A 16,274-nucleotide genomic window follows, 5' to 3' on the forward strand; every position below is an offset into this window, starting at 1 on the left:
ACTAGTTGAGCACCATGTAGCAACACCAACTTGATGGGTTCAGACAAAATGTATAGCTTGCACTGCAAGCTGCTTAACTTTTTGTAATGCTTAACTATTTTGAAGTCTGAAATATATGTGGTCGTGTCAGTTTGCAAATCAGTGGTCGGGCAGTGTCGGGTGTCATTTGTTAGCTGGTGTGTTAGAGAAAAGGTGCATCATTAATTGGTAGGTCTGACTCTCTTCCCCTCACCTATAGCAACTGATCCTCGGGGACACAACGACAGACTTTGTGACACACACACACGCTCACACCCACAATCCCCAGAGGCCAATTACCCAATGAAGATAATTCATGGCAAGTCAGAGCAAGGCTGTGGTTGCTTATTCGCTTATGTCTCCTCTTAAACCTCTATTCCCGGGTGAATTTTCTGTCGCCTTTCAAAACGGATGAAGGCTATAAAGTTTTTACTCCCAAATGTTAGAGTTTGACATATAATGTAAAAATTGTAGGAATGCCAGATCCTTAAAACGATTGTGAAATAATAAAATGTGCTTGATATATTTTCTTGGTGTGTATAAACTACTAAACATCTAAAGAAATGTTGTCTAGTTAACAAGAGCCTACGCGTTGACCCATCTGTCCTAAGCCCTTATTTCCTGCAAAGACAAAACACAACTCTGTAATTACCCAGGAGTCACCAGAACCAAAAAACAAAGCAGACCAAATGAAGCGAGAGGCGCATAGAGACAAAAACATACAACAGGTGTTAAAGTACACAGAGCCATCACAATGCTGCACTTTTTTACATTATTTGTCTGGTTTTTATTTCATTTTATTCACAGAGAAACGACTGAAAACAATAGTGATAGGAAGCAATGATACAAGCCAGATTCAAACCTGAATCTTCACACAAGCAGTATGGCTTAATAAGCGCTAGACAAAGCAGTCTTATCTACAGATTATTGTTATATTGTTGTGTACATTTCTTTACATTCATAAAAAAATCCAGTTCAGGTTCTCTAAATCAGTGGTTCTCAAACTGGGGTCTGGGGCCCCCAGGGGGGCCGCGAGATGGTGCCAGGGGGGCCCCAGTTTTATGACATTTTATAATATAAATTAATTTATCATGAATTCTGTGCAATTAAACCTAAAAAAATAAGACTACTAACTAACAGCACTACTTCGTATCATTTAATATGTTTTGTTTAATCAAAAGTTGGGTTTTAAAACAGTTTCTTGTCAATTTTCTTTGGGGGGGCGCAAAGGAATGCACCATACAAAAGGGGGGCAGCACGCTGAAAAAGTTTGAGAACCACTGCTCTAAATGTCTTTGTTAAATCATCGGTATGTATAACATTGAACATATTAGACATAAATATGAATAAATATGAATACTGTAGATCAAGCTTTTGTTGAAATGGTGAGAGTAAGTCATGGTTTGAAATCTGGACGCCATTGCAACTCCATAAGCATGCACCATCACACTTTTCCAAGCTAGGTACAAAAGTTAGATATGTTAAGCCGAATATATTGACTTTGTGGATTCGTTTGTTTCTCCCCAACGCAAAGTGACTCATCGCCAGTGTTCATACTGGATCCTGAATGCAAACCAGTATGAAAAACAGAATGTCACTATACATTTACATTGTCTCGCCAATGCAGAATATATTATCAAAAAGCATTCCTCAAAATGTCTGTCGCTCCCATTTCCATCAAGGAAAATGACATGTGGTGGAACAGAGTATGAAATAAAACCGATAAACATAGTGCCGTGATTGGTCTACGGCATGGATCTTTTGGAAAAGAAGCCGGTCCCCTCCACTAGCCTTGCGTGACAGTCTTGACTGATATCTATCTCTAACCAAATGAGTTTTGGTTGTGCCTGGCTGGTTCAGTCTCAAACCTTATTTGGGATGCAAATGAAAGGATGCCAAACAAAGCAAACCTTTTAGACAGGCCAATTTCCTTTCAGTCATACAGGGGGCTTTCGCTGCCGAACAGCCAGGGGAGAGAAACTCTAAGCAGTCGGGCATAATGGATACAGCCATTTGTCCCGTTTACCTTAGTGCAGCACTTCTCTGCTCTACTGATCAAGAAATACTGCGTGTCAGCCCTCATCAGAGAAGAGATCGTATGAGAGTCAATGACTAACTAGAAGTTACATTTCTGAGACGGTTGTCATGTTGCTTTTTCTTTCCATAATGAATTGCAGGCTATTGTAAGGTATCAAATATTTAAAAGCAGTGTATTTCTGCTTATATTACAATGTCTCCCACTGGCTCTCAATAACATTTGAACACTTCTTAAAGGGACACTCCACTTTTTTTGAAAATATGCTAATTTTCCAGCTCCCCTAGAGTTAAACATTTGATTCTTACAGTTTTGGAATCCACTCAGCTGATCTCCGAGTCCGGCGCCAGCACTTTTAGCATAGCTTAGCATAATCCATTAAATCTGATTAGACCATTAGCAACGGGCAAAAAAAAATAACCAAAGAGTTTCGATATTTTTCCTATTCAAAACTTGACTGTTCTGTAGTTACATTGTGTACTAAGACCGGTGGAAAATTAAAAGTTGCGATTTTCTGGGCAGATATGGTTAGGAACTATACTCTCAAACTGGCATAATAATCAAGGACTTTGCTGATGTAACATGTCTGCAGCAGGCGTAGTGATATTACGCACTGCCCAAAATAGTCCCCTGCTGTTAAAAGTAACCCGAAGATCAGCTGAATGGATTTTAAAACGGTAGGAATCAAATCTAGGGGAGCTGGAAAATGAGCATATTTTCAAAAAAAGTGGAGTGTCCCTATAATGTGGGTTTGTTCTTAAACATACATTTTTTAAACGTTTAAAAACAATTTTGAGGCTGATGTAAAATTAGGGAGAACATTGTAGTTTTAAGGTCACATTAACCTATCACAAATCAAATGTGAGACATTGAACATCATGCTTGAATAACAAAATGTGAAGTACATGTCAGCTTCAATCCAAATTGTATATTTTTTGAAATTCTATGTATCACTCGAGCGTTTGAAAAATGCGAAAAAGCAGCAATTTCATTAGTGGTCTCAGACTTTTCAACCCATTTGTACTTTTACATAAGACTGCTTTTATAACATAACCTCCATCTATATTTTTCAAATAAAAAGTCTGATGTAGAAACGTTCAAATCAGACAGAAGAGATGAATGTGCTCTTGATGGCAGGGGTGTAAAGCAGGTCATCAGGGTCCACACCTTTGGGTGTCAGGTTATCATGGGAAAAACCTCAGTCTTTTGTTCTGACATGATACTCGCACACAATCAGTGATGGCTGAGGAGTCACCTGCCCATTAAGACCTTTAAAAACATCATTAAATGTGCTGCTTTGTGCCCCTGACATTTCCTATAGTGCACTCTTAAAACAAATGTGTTAAAAACAACACAACATGTGTTATTTTTTACACATGTTCTGAGTGTGCGCAGGGACAACACATGTTGAGTTAAATTTAACACAGAATATGTGTTATAAAATGCAACACAAAAATGTGTTGCTTCAGTAAACACATTAATGTGTAACTTTCTATTAATCTAACACAACTGTGTGTTACCGAGTAATTGTTTAGTTTTAATATTAAAGAGAAAAAAAAAACATATGATTTGTAAATTTTAAATTATGAAATCAAGCAGACAACTATTGAATATTGTTCACAAACTATTTATTTGTAAAATAACAAATATTTGACAATTAATGCTTGCATGAAAATATGCTAGTACTGTATGTTGCTAGATGTATGCTAATTTAAATAAATGTAAGTGCAAGTATAATAACTTCAAACATACATTACATTGATACGTTTTAAAACACTATTTATAAAATAATTCATTGAATTTAAAAGCAACTGTGTTAAACATGTTGAATAGAGCAATGTCTGAAATCGTTTCCAACAAGCAAATTATCAAAATTTTTTAACTTGTCCTGAAACATTAACATGTTATCTTACATTTAGAAAAATACTTAAAATGAACTTGACAAGTGTATTCAAAGAAATTTCCGTCACAAAACATTTAGGGGCGGTTTCCCGGACAGTGGATTAGCTTAATCCAGGACTAGGCCTTAGTTTAATTAGGAAATATAACTGGTTTCAACAAAAAACATTACTGGTGTGCATTTTGAGGCAAAACAAAGGGCACTGATATATTTTAAGATATAAGTTGCTTTCAGTACCGCACAGGTCAGATTGTCAACATCAGGTGGAAAGGCAAAAGAATCGTTCATTGCAACAGTTACGTAGTGGCCTCCATGTCCTGAAGAACCGTTGGAAACCAACTGTGGCTGAGCTGATTTCAGACACCCTTTGATCATTTAGTAAGCAAAGACGTCACACTGCTACCAGCCTACACAAATGAAACAATGAACATCATTAGAAAATGTTGTTGCATGAAAATTACTTATTTTATATAAAGTTTAGAGTCACAAAGCCTACCGGCATCAAGTCCCACAGGACTGACACAGCAGAATTCACACAGCAGAAGATGAACGAGTATCCTTAACATTGTATAACACAGCTCTCATCTGGGTGTAGTAAACATGCAGGTCACATGCAAAATATAAATGAGAAAAAATTATTTAAAAAGGATTACTTTTATATCGTATTTTGAATGTTACATTTTAAACGTAATTTTCCAAATTAAACATTTGGAACAGAGATAGGAAATCATACCATTATGTTGACTGTCAGCTTTCTTCAATAAATGTCTGATGTCCATTTTCTTCTCTAAAGATGCTTTTTCCCTGAGTTTCTCAATAATTGTCACATTCCCATTTCTTCTTTCCCATCGGTAAGTCTGGAAAACTTGATGTCCCCCTTCAGTGAATTTAAAAAGAAATATTAATATTGGAATTATGAAACACTTTGTGTAAAGTTATCTCCATTTAAATGCGGAGTGCACAATGTTTGAAAAACGCTTTGGAAAAGGAGACGGGCCGACTACCAAAACACATTTATAGCCAATCAGCAGTAAGGAGCGTGTCTACTAACCGACATCCTTGCCGGGATGCGTATGTGTGGGGCGGGTCTTTTAAAAGAAGGTCCGGATTCTACTGGGGTAGGGGCGTGTTTGTTTAAGTGATTTCAAATATCAACATTGGCTTTCAAACATTGTGCACTCCGCCTTTAAGTATATTACAAACACTGGTATGTCCAGAAATTGGGGATATTCCTTAAAGATTTCACCAATAATTGGTGATTTTGTCATTACCTGTATCCATCTTCTTTGATGACTGAAGGTTTGGTCAATGGCATTCTTTATTGATGATGTCCTCCCACTTCAACTCTGTTGAAGCTACCATCTGATGTTCTGTAATCTCATTTTTATAAATCCACTGTGTGATGGCCCATCAAAAAAAAAAAAAAAAAAAAATGCTCCTATCATGATCAATGCAAAAATAGCACTTAGAGTCAAGTACAGTTTTTATACACATTGTCAAGTAAGTAATTTCATACACATAAATGAAGTATGTAAAAGCATCCTTACGGTACATGTCCATCTTTTTGACCAAATGAGACCATAATCCAACAACACAATCTCCTTTGAGAGTGCCAGCTTTTCTTTTTCAGATGGATAGCTGAAAAAGATTACAAACAAACATTGACACAAGAATTGTGATTTACATCTAGTTAAGTATTACTGGGCAGTATTTATAACTCAATAGTGCAAAAACACTTTACAGCTAGTAGCACAAAACTACACTAATCTTATTCACGTAGCACTTTAGCCTTACTGCAAGCAGTGAAAGGTTCGTGAAGTTCGACTCTTACCATTAGACCACTACTCTCCCAGTAATTAATTGCGTCTTGTCTAACTTTATATTGAACGCGAGCGGCGCGACACGAAAATAAAAAACAGTATTATAAAATGTGGCTGTGCATCATCCAGAATGTACAGCATCACCGATTAATAATGAATTTTACCGTCTTTTGTCTCGTCATGCCGCTCACAGGTGTACAGTAGGTACAGTGATGTGTATACTGTTCCACCATGTACTTAACCAAACGCGACGAGGCGTTGCGATAATCAAAAGGCATAATTTATAATGACCCGTCCTATAACGTAAGGACATAAACTGAAAAAAACCCGTTACCGCGTGTCACGTCTATTTAGGACACGGTGTTAACGATTTACTTTACAGTGCTGCAAGCAAGTGTCACACATATTACTAACACGTAGTCCAATGTGCCTTTCATTAAACAATGACTGTTAACATGAATCTCCAAACGTAACTTTGCAAAACGAGCGAGCATTTAACGTTACCATAATAAAGTTTAAATTAACAGTCTCCTGCACAATTAATACGAACGTTTCTTACACTATATGAAAAATAGATATCATATTATAACTGTAATTTTTAATTTAATTTCTTACCTGATGCAGACAGGAACATTCTTCACGTCCTCTTGACTGGAAAGGCGGTTGGAAAAGAAAGTCACTGCGCAGGCGCAACACAATAAGCGTTGTGTGTTTGTTTTTTCAATAAAACAAATTCAAAACAGACTGCCAGCCAAGGCTCAATAATAATGACCATGATTTTCATAATAATTAAATAAAAATAACACACGCAAAAATACTATTAAAAATACAATAATGCGTAGTTGTCTGTCCATGTGAAACGTCATCAGCAGATTCGTGTGAACTTACGACAGCCACCAATGGAAGAGAACGCCTGCATAATGTTTGAAATATTACTCTTATTGTGTCACAAAGTGTATGTTCAAAAGCTTTTTAGGCGAGAATGTATGTATAAAAAGTTCAAATTTGCGGTCGGTTTATAAAGAGAGCGTATATTAAAAAATCTGCCCCGACTTTTTCGGATTTCTGATCCAGACAACCAACGGGTACTTAGCGCTCATGTACCCCGCCCAACGCAGCTTGATCTCGGCAAGTCCTTCTGAAAATCACCGCTGGCCGCTGGGTGTTATGTGTTAGTAGTGGTTAACAGTGTATTTTATTTTCGGTACTGTCTTATGGACAATCTTTGGTCTCATAAATATATTATCTGTTCCTGGGCAAATCGTTTTGACTAAGGACAAAGTTGCATTGTAAAACTTTATATTTTTTATTTAACTTTGTGGTGAAGTGCAGACTTTGTGCTTTTGACCGAACTTGCTTGTATATTTCCTGTTGCACAAACATCTTATACTTGATAAAGGAATGTGTTATATATGATATTTGGTTTTTATAACAAACAAAAGTACTGGATAATCAGTGTCAGTGCACGGTGCCTAAATCACTTTTTTTATGAAAACGACAGGATATAGTGTTTTATATCACATTTTTTCATGTTAATTCGTTTAAATATAAATCGTCATTAAACTACAATAATTATGCATTTCATTTTATTTTGTACTGGTTAACGTGTTTTACACATTCATTGTGTAAGCAGTAAAGCATAATATTTACACATTATGTGTCAGTTCCAACACAAAAATGTGTTAGAATCCTTTTACACATATTTTGTGTAAATTTTTAACACATCAATTTTAAGAGTGCAGCCTGATGGGTTGTATATTAACCCACAATGCTGGGTTGTTTTAACCCATTGTTGGGTCAAATATAATTTTTTTTTTGGGGTTAATTTAAACCCAGCTGCTGGGCTCAACCCTTTTTGACCCAATGCTGGGTTGAAAATAAACCAGCATTTTTTAATGCTGTAATTAGCATTTCCTAATTTGTAAATGGTACGTATTAGGACCTTTTAAAGGGTATACCCCAGTGACAGCTTGGGACCATTTTTGACCAATTTTCTCTGATGGTGTACTATACTGCAAATATTTAAATGTTAAACATTTGTATTTAAATTTATATATAGTTATTCTTAATAAATATAAAATAAATAATAAAATAATACACAGTGGTTTTATGTAATGCAATGCCTTTCACTATAAAACTGGATTGTAGTTTGTTTTTTGAGTGAAACACATTGCATTTTACATAATTTATTGTTTTTGTTCAATAGACTAATCACTAATAATGACTTTTAATAACTAACATTAACTGCTAAAAAATAAAAATTGGGGAAATAATTAATCTCTGAGATCAAGTCTAAAAAATTATTCTTAAATATTTTGATTAGATGAATTATAAAACAGGTGATGGTTGGCTAAAGTTTCTAAGATATTTTCCGATAAACATTTTAAATTGATAAAGATTTAAAATTCATAAAGATTGTCCTACAAGGGAAGGGAGTGTCTAGTAATCATGATGCCTTGTAACTTCTCAACAAAGTACGGTGGAACAATAAAAAACGGAACCAAGTGAAAGTGTATAAATTTATCTACACTTTTCAGAGTAACTGTGGGTTCACACCAGCCACGTTTGAGGCGTCAAATTCGCGTCTACCGCGTCGTTTGAACATTTTGAGGTTACTCGCTTCATTTGCGTGTGAAAGCCACACGTGAAATTCTAGTCATCAAGACATTCGCGTGGAAATTTTGCATCATGGTAGGGGCTTGTGCGACTAAGCTCACTTCTTGTAATCACATCACTACTAGAGCAAGCTCCTGATTGGTTAACATGGTGCGTTTTTCCGCCAAAGTTCAAAATTTTAAACTCCTGTGTTTCCTGCAGCAAAGCTCAATTTGCGCCATTTGCACGAACGAGGCGGAATCGCGTCTACTGCGGCACGCTAAATGCCTCATTCGGGCTGCGAGACTTAACATTGAAATCACTTGCGCTCGACGCCTCTACCGCGGCTGGTGTGAACACAACTTTAGGGTTTTTACCTAACTGTTATTTATTGGTCTTTTATTGCTGACTTAATTTGTCTTGGCCAGATCTACACATCATACATTTACATTTGGTGGCTTGTAAAAGTGTCATGGGTTAGTTTTCCATCAAAAAGCATGAATGAAAATGTTACATGAAGAAAAATCTATAAATGAATGGAAGGTTCTTGCATTTTGCAGAAAAGATTAAGGATAATCGCACAAAATGAATGATTTTAATGCAATGTTGACCTGAGGCTGAATCTTGGAAACTGGAGACAATAGGCTTTATGCCCAGCTGCACTACTTCCTGAACTTCAGCCAGCTCCTTGTTTCCTGTCTGCCATTATTGGACAAACTGATCCACTAATCCAGGTGTGTCTGACCTCAGTAATCACAAACAAACTGATTAATCCATGTGTGCCTGACCTCAGCAGTCACAACAACAACAATCAGACACACCTGGATTAATCAGTTTTTCCTATAATGACAGACAGGAAACAAGGAGCTGGCTGAAGTTCAGGTAGTAGTGCAGCTGGGCATAAAGCCTATTAAATGGTAAATGTTAAATGGACTGCCTATAGCGCTTTTAACAGACTTATGGCCATCCAAAGCGCTTTAAAAGTTGCCTCCATTCACCCATTCACTTACACATTCATACAACGACGGCGGTGTCAGCCATGCAAGGCGCCAGCCAGCTCGTTTGGAGCACGGTGGAGCCAGGGATTGAACCACCAACCTTCAGATTTGTAGACAACCTACATAAACCACTGAGCCACTGTCACTTAATTAACACTCAGGACTTAATTTTCCTCTATTACTGACCCAGTTCTGGTCATATTTAGCTGCTTTCATGTCCGAGGCTTTCTCCTTGGATAGACCAGTGTTGTCACCAATACACTCAAAATCACAGTCCTTTCACTTTTCAAGCCACTTCATTTATTGTGATTAAAATCAAGCAGTTTAACTCCTAGTACTTTGCCCCAAGAGAAACCTGATTTCTGTTCTGAATCTGTCAACAACAGCGAAGCCATTTAACCATTATGATTTCTCCTGATTTTCCTTGACATTCGTCAGACACGGGATCAGTATCAAGGCAGTTTTCATTGTTCAATCTAATCCAGCAATTACTGGCCCCAGTATGTAGCTTGGCCCCGACAGGCTGCAGACAGGGATTAGAACAGATGCCTCAAGGCCTGGCTACTCCTGCCAGGTGACAAACAACCATAACCCCCCCTCCCCTTTACCTGCGTCCCCTCTGCTATAATATTTATCGCACTGCGAGTCTTCTGTTTTATATGACTTAAGTTTACAGTTCACATGGGTGTGGGAATAAAATGGGGCAAAGGGCACTTTGTCTTTACCTGTCAGGCCACATTTTCTTTTATTTCGTTTCCGTCTCATACCCCCATTTTTCCGATAGTGGCGTGTCTCTTTGAATTGAGTTTTCTGTTGAAATAGGAAAAGAAGGTGCACTCACACAAAGCCAGAGATGACATCATAAACATACACAAAGCAGTTGGGCGGGGGCAGGTGGTTGGTGAGGGTTCTCCCGGGCGGGACTGACCTATCATAGAGTTAGGGCCACACCTGCAAGCGCTAGAGGCTAAGGAGATTGGCTGCCGCATGAAAATTACACCTGTGGGGGTGGAGGGCGCCCGCTACATGTAAACCAAGCTCTTTACAAATTCTGTCTCTTGTCTCGAAGAGGTTAAACAGGTAGCATCACCTCGAGCTCCCGGCAAAACGCGTCTTCGCTAAGACAAAGGCTCACCTGTTGATTTTTACTCTTTGCTATTTTTACGCCTCGTGCTGTGTCGGGAATCCAGTTCCCAGCCCAAGATGGTCTCCGTCCGTCTCCAAACATGGCTTTCGGTAGCAAAAATGTTAAGGGCGTCGTTCTACCAAAGATAGAAGACGAGGACTGAACTTCTGAACCGGCAGCGAGGTTTCTGGACACTGGATCATTTCGAGGATAGAATGGGTAACTTTTTAACTTCAAAATTAGTTGTTTCTTTCTCTGTCGTTTGGCTTGGTTGACTTTCATAATTGCTTTCTGTCGTCGTCTCCACCCTCACTTTTGTTCCTGTTTGCTAACAGACAACGGAGCAGTTGTCACTGTATAGCCGCATAGGGGTATTTACGACGCGTATATTACAAGTTAATAGCTCATAAGTAACACCAGGGGATTTTTATTAAAGTTTGGGGGCGCTATTACAATCCGCATTAAATTCCTGTCTATTTAAACAGAAAGAAAAAGAGAATACAATAGACACAAACCGTCATTCCTTGACTGGATAGACCAGTTTGGGCAGGTAGAGGCAAACCGCCAGACTTGTCAGAGGGGATAAAGAGAGGGGCTTATGTTCTCTTCCCTCCCGAAAATACATTCTCGCTAATATCTGAAGACGTATCAGTACGGCCTTCAGCAAGATATTGTTTTTTTTACATAAAGTAAAAATTAAATATATTTACTTGCTCGTATTTATTAGAAGTATGTTCATCTTTTAAAAACACTTTAGTATTAGATTAGTTACGGTTGCTTTTGCTTTCCTGTTAAGAACTTGCTGTCAGTGAGACTTTAAGTGACTTAAGCATGCAAGAATTACTGTATTGCCAAATTTTAGTGCAATAGATGCCATTTAGATTATACAGACTAATGGATCATCTATCATGCTTTCTTTTGATGGCCACGATTACTAGAGCTCATCAACTACTGTTTTTAAGGAAGTTTGACTAATTTGATTATTTGCTGATAAGTGCATTTTGAAAGAGCACGTCTACAGCGGAAAGAAAATGTCGGCTAGGCAGCACAATGGATGCACAGTGAGGTGGAGGGTTGTGATTGGTAGGTGGAGGAAAATGAGTCTGTTTCATTCCCTCATCTGAATGAGTCATTTGTCAGAGTCTTATAACCCAGCCAAAGCATTATTAGAGTAAAGCTCTCCTCGGGACAATGTGGAAAGGTAACAGATCTCCACAATAGGGCGACGAAGCCATGAGATCACTTTAGAGCCGTTAGTGTGAAGTCAATGCTGGAAGTGGGCAGTGGTTTATCCTGTAGTGTTTGTTCCTCTATGTGAGCACAGAGAGGAAAATGGCGTATTAATTACCGCACACGGGTGAGGGGTCACAGAAGTGCAGCACATTGAACTTGTGTACTTAAGAGAGACATTTTACTCGGAGTAGTGCACGTTTAGTGTTCGTATGTTAGCAGGTGTCCAGGATTTTTACAGTTTCAAGAATTGATCTTAAAAGCGTAAAAAGCATTTTCTATTCAAGGTCGTTTAGGGTAGTAAGAAACTAAAATCAGTTTACTGGAGCATCAAATCTGTTTCTTTGGAAATTCAAGTAACATCACATGCAAATAACTCTTCATTTCCATTAAAACAAAAGTGAAACTTTAAAACTCCAAGCAAATAAGCAAAATTTCTAATTTTGCAAAATCTCAGGTAGAATCCAAAAAAATAATAATATTCATTACATAGTTCTTTCTCTTTACACGCTCATAGTAGCACAACAGGAACAACGCATCCATTTAAACCTGAAACGCAAATAGTCATCCGAGCAAGGCCCGCCTTTAAGTAAGGTTTAGGGTTTCCTTATCTTTGTTCTTCACAAACTATTGATTAAGGCCAAGCCTAGTTTACCCCTCAGGTTGTCCATTTCAGCGTGGAGTCACATTCCAATAAGGAGGGCAGGGTTACCTGATCACACCTCACACACCTAAAGACCGATGCAGGCAGACAGGAAAGCTTAAACCTGGAGCTGATATGAGAAGGGAAACATTTGAACCAAACAGAGGCGACTATAGGACGCTGAGGGTAGACGTAATGAAGTATGTGCTTAACTTTCATGATTTCTTCTTCTGCTCTATAATACTTTTTCTCTTTCTCTCTCTCTCTCTCTCTCTTCACCTCTACCGCTTTTTCTTTCTCAGAAGGCCCTGCTGCACTGGTTTATAATGCTGATGATTAACCAAATAGAGGCTGCAGTCTGGAAGAGCAGGTCTGCTTGTGGTTTCATTGCATGGGTACTGACTGAGCGAGAAGAAGCTTTAAAGACACTTGGTGGAAATTTGAGATTTTTTTTCTTTCTTCCCCCCTTACTTGCTTTTTTTTGTTACTTTACCAGGGTCCCTTTCATGACGGTAAGGTTACAGGCAGTCTCTTTACCTTTGGCTTTTTCTCTTTTACTCTTTCTCTCTCTCTCTTTACGTCCCTTTCTTTTATTCATTCACAAACTCACTAAATTTTCTGTCATATAGATCTTTCAAGCTGTTTTGCTTTGTAAAACAATGTTTTGAGTTATTTGTTATTCTTTTAACTACTTAGCTCTTGTTTTTTCATTTACCATGGCTTCTAATGGCATTCTATACATGCGAAATGTTACAGAGACAGAACTTTTAAAATTTTGTAATTAATTGTAAATTTAACCATGTTCATGATAGATCAGTATACCAAAGATGGAATTTTTTACTCGGCGAGATACAGACGTTACTCAGTAAACAAGAGGTGTGGGGAATGACCTTCCCAGTGAATCCGGTCGCAGATCAGCCCGGAACAACATTCCAACTCGGTGTTATCACTACACACAGCCAAACATACAGCAATGGCTATCATTAGCATCAGTCAATCGCTCCCGCACCTGTCGTAACGCTGTTTCTCGCACGATTTATTAAACAATACGTTTGCATTGTGCACACTTTAGACTTCAAGTTTGACTAATCTCTCAAAACCCAGTAAAGGCCTTTGTTGCATTGAGCACAAAGAGTCGGGGGCGAACCGAATGCATATTTTCCTCAAACATATATTGTTAAACCGTACAGCCCTCCCAGCCTGGCCGTGATGTCATATAAGACCAGTCAGAACAGGTTTGGGCAATTATTAACTGCCTTAGTGGCCCACTCACTGCTTTGGTTGCTTGCTAAGCTCCAGTTTTAAGAGGAACAAAGCCGTCTATTTCCTGGGCCATACTAGCTCTACCTGTTTTTTTGAGCAGGTTGTTTCGTTGGCGTAGCCATTGTCTGTAGTATTTCCCTGGTACAGTTTACTAACTGAGTCACATCTCTTATCAAACCCAGTTTCTGTGGATCTCTTCTTGAATGACGTTGGGCTTTATGCACGCAAGAGATGGGTAGTGTAAGATACTGTGTAACTTGTTTAATTGACATGCAATGCTGAATTATATTTGACGTTTGTTTAAAAATGTACTGAATTGCTTTATCAGGATTGATCTGGGTAGTCTTCTCCATCTTACGAGGCAGCATTGGATTTCATTACTTTTTCTAATACTGCCTGGTAATGATGATGAGGGCTGTCCGCGAACTTCACACATCGGAAGATCTAAGACTTTATTTAGCTCCCCTCCAAAAAAAAAACAAATCCTGGAATTATTAACCCATTAAGAGTCTCATCTCTGGCACTTAGCAGTCATCTTACCTGGCAGTGCTGGACTGTGTATCTGTTTTCTAACACTGTCTGGTAACGATGTTTGTTGGGTGACCTCATGGCGGCGAGGGGAACTCTTGGTGTTAGTTCACATCCTTACAGCCTCATGTCTATCCGTGACCCTACATATTTATAGTCTGAAGCTATGATTGTAAATGTTCAACTATTAACGGTGATAAGAGGGAATACACTAAGCTGTATTGTTGTCATAGTAGTGATTCTTATCAACACTATGGTGTTTGACAGCTTATCTTTGTCTTTATTTCCAACGTAAAGATGACAAATTGTTGGTTTGACAGTGTGCACAGGCCATGTTTTCCCAGAAACCATATGGCCTCCATTTATGCACTTCATTGTACTTTAACACCATAAAACGAACTACGCTGGCTTCGAATATACCTCGTATTCGTCCTCGTAGGAGTGGATGGAAATGTAGCTAATGTTTGACTTTTTAGGAGAATAGTAAAGAAGTTACGATTTTAATATGGCCCTTTGTACGAAGCAGTTTAGAAATGATCAAAAAATTGACTTGAGGGGGTAAATGGGTGGTAGAGTTCATTCTCCACAGCTTTGTTTCATTCAAGTCATTGTCCCGTTTTTTTGTTTCAGACGTCGAACCCCACCCAGCCTTAGTTAAAGAATACCAGTCCGTTGACTGTTAAACCAGACTGGCTGAAAGTTTGCTTCTCCCCCTCCCCCTTTTATGCTCGGTTTGGCTTTTGTAAAAGCAGGATGAGCTGTGGTTGGACGAGCTTGTTTTACCTGCGTGGCACATCCTGCTACTGACACATGATCACAGCGTAACACTTCTGATAAAAATAGACATAGTGACATCCTCAGCTCCACCTCTTCCCCTTTCTCTCTTCGATTTTGCTATATCATTGACTGGATATGCTTCCATTGAAAATCATGTAAAAATCACTTTTCCAAATTCACCTGTACGTAGTTATGAAATACATTGATACTCATTGGTCTTAAACACCTTTAAATGTATGGACGGATCCAATGGGCGTAAAAAAACCCACGATGTTTGTTTAAGGTGGGTGAATTGACACGCAAATATTGCACCACACCCATATTTGCCTGTCTGGGGTACTTTTATAATCCTCTGATAGGTTTGAAATGGACTTGTGTTTGTCATTCACTGCCCCCCTTTTTGTTTTATATACAAAACCACGTCATTTAAGAGAAGGTCCCTTAGGCGTTCTCAAACCAGGGTTACAGGTTTCCTTTTCTTCATTTTCCTTCTAATCACTTTACTGTGGATTCAAGCCTGTGCTAATATTTGTTCCCAACAAAACCGTTTTATGGTCGTATAGGGTACTTTATCTGTGTGTTTTTCTTTTTTGACAGTTAACATCATTTTCTCATTATCATTGAGCAGGTGTGTGGTCACAGAGTCAGGCCTGCTGATAGGCGTCTTACCAGACATGGTTAGATCTAATACCTTGTGTCTAATACTGTCTGGTAATGCCGTCCATCATGTGGCAATGTCAACGCTTCCTGTTCCAGCCGTCCGTACGGTCCCTTTGAAAGAATAAACTTCATTCAGCTCTCTGTCTCTAAGAGGATGTAATAACCTGGGGGGAAATATTTGTCATTGATGTTATTTTCCTATCTACATATGCAAATTGAGCTCCTGTCATGTCACGTCTTTATCAAGAAACATCTAGTGTTTAGTCGTTTTGATGCAAACCTGAGCTACATTATAACGGTCTTTACTGACGCCTAGTGCTGTGTTGAGAGAACAGGACACAAATAGACATGATTATATGTGAAATACATTTTGTACAGATTTATATATTTATTTAATTTTATTACAAATATAAATATGTATCACTCTTTGTACTACTTCTTTTTAAATCATTTTCCAAATATTTAAATTCAATTTTTTGTCTCACAAGTAATCTTGCTTTTTCGGATCCCACTGTATGTCACCAATGTGTCTTATGTATACATTATAAGTAATTTTATAATTATATAAGGAACTATGAACCCTACACTGGAAGACTGTTGAGATCTTGCAATTCACTTCCATGTGTTATGAGTCAAAGTTTCTGCATTGAACCTCCAATCATAATTTTGCCTTTACAGGAA

General features: G+C 38.2%; 1 protein-coding gene and 1 long non-coding RNA gene across 7 annotated transcripts in view; one reads left to right on the forward strand and one right to left on the reverse strand.

The window, feature by feature from the left end:
• The window catches only part of ttll10 (tubulin tyrosine ligase-like family, member 10), a 46,069-nt gene that overhangs the window by 14,396 nt on the left and 15,399 nt on the right, over nucleotides 1-16,274 (forward strand). Inside the window, exon 1 of one of the 2 annotated variants that reach the window (XM_055188919.2) lies at nucleotides 10,397-10,711. The exons of the other annotated variant lie outside the window; for it this stretch is intronic. The gene's annotated coding sequence lies outside the window, so the exon portion shown is untranslated. Of the gene's footprint in view, nucleotides 1-10,396; nucleotides 10,712-16,274 lie in introns of those variants that run through there. 2 annotated transcript variants of the gene reach the window in all.
• LOC141369298 (uncharacterized) lies at nucleotides 3,373-6,577 on the reverse strand. 5 transcript variants are annotated; one of them, XR_012372911.1, is made up of 6 exons: nucleotides 6,389-6,577; nucleotides 5,501-5,591; nucleotides 5,225-5,391; nucleotides 4,687-4,830; nucleotides 4,450-4,538; nucleotides 3,373-4,360 (listed from the first exon to the last, which is right to left on the reverse strand). It is a non-coding gene; the product is annotated as an uncharacterized lncRNA (long non-coding RNA). The 5 variants fall into 5 exon arrangements; XR_012372913.1 differs by having other exon boundaries at nucleotides 5,225-5,348; nucleotides 6,389-6,574; XR_012372914.1 differs by lacking the exon at nucleotides 6,389-6,577 and having other exon boundaries at nucleotides 5,200-5,391; nucleotides 5,501-5,993.

Source organism: Misgurnus anguillicaudatus, chromosome 13 (genome assembly GCF_027580225.2).
Source record: "Misgurnus anguillicaudatus chromosome 13, ASM2758022v2, whole genome shotgun sequence".
NCBI lineage: Eukaryota > Metazoa > Chordata > Actinopteri > Cypriniformes > Cobitidae > Misgurnus > Misgurnus anguillicaudatus.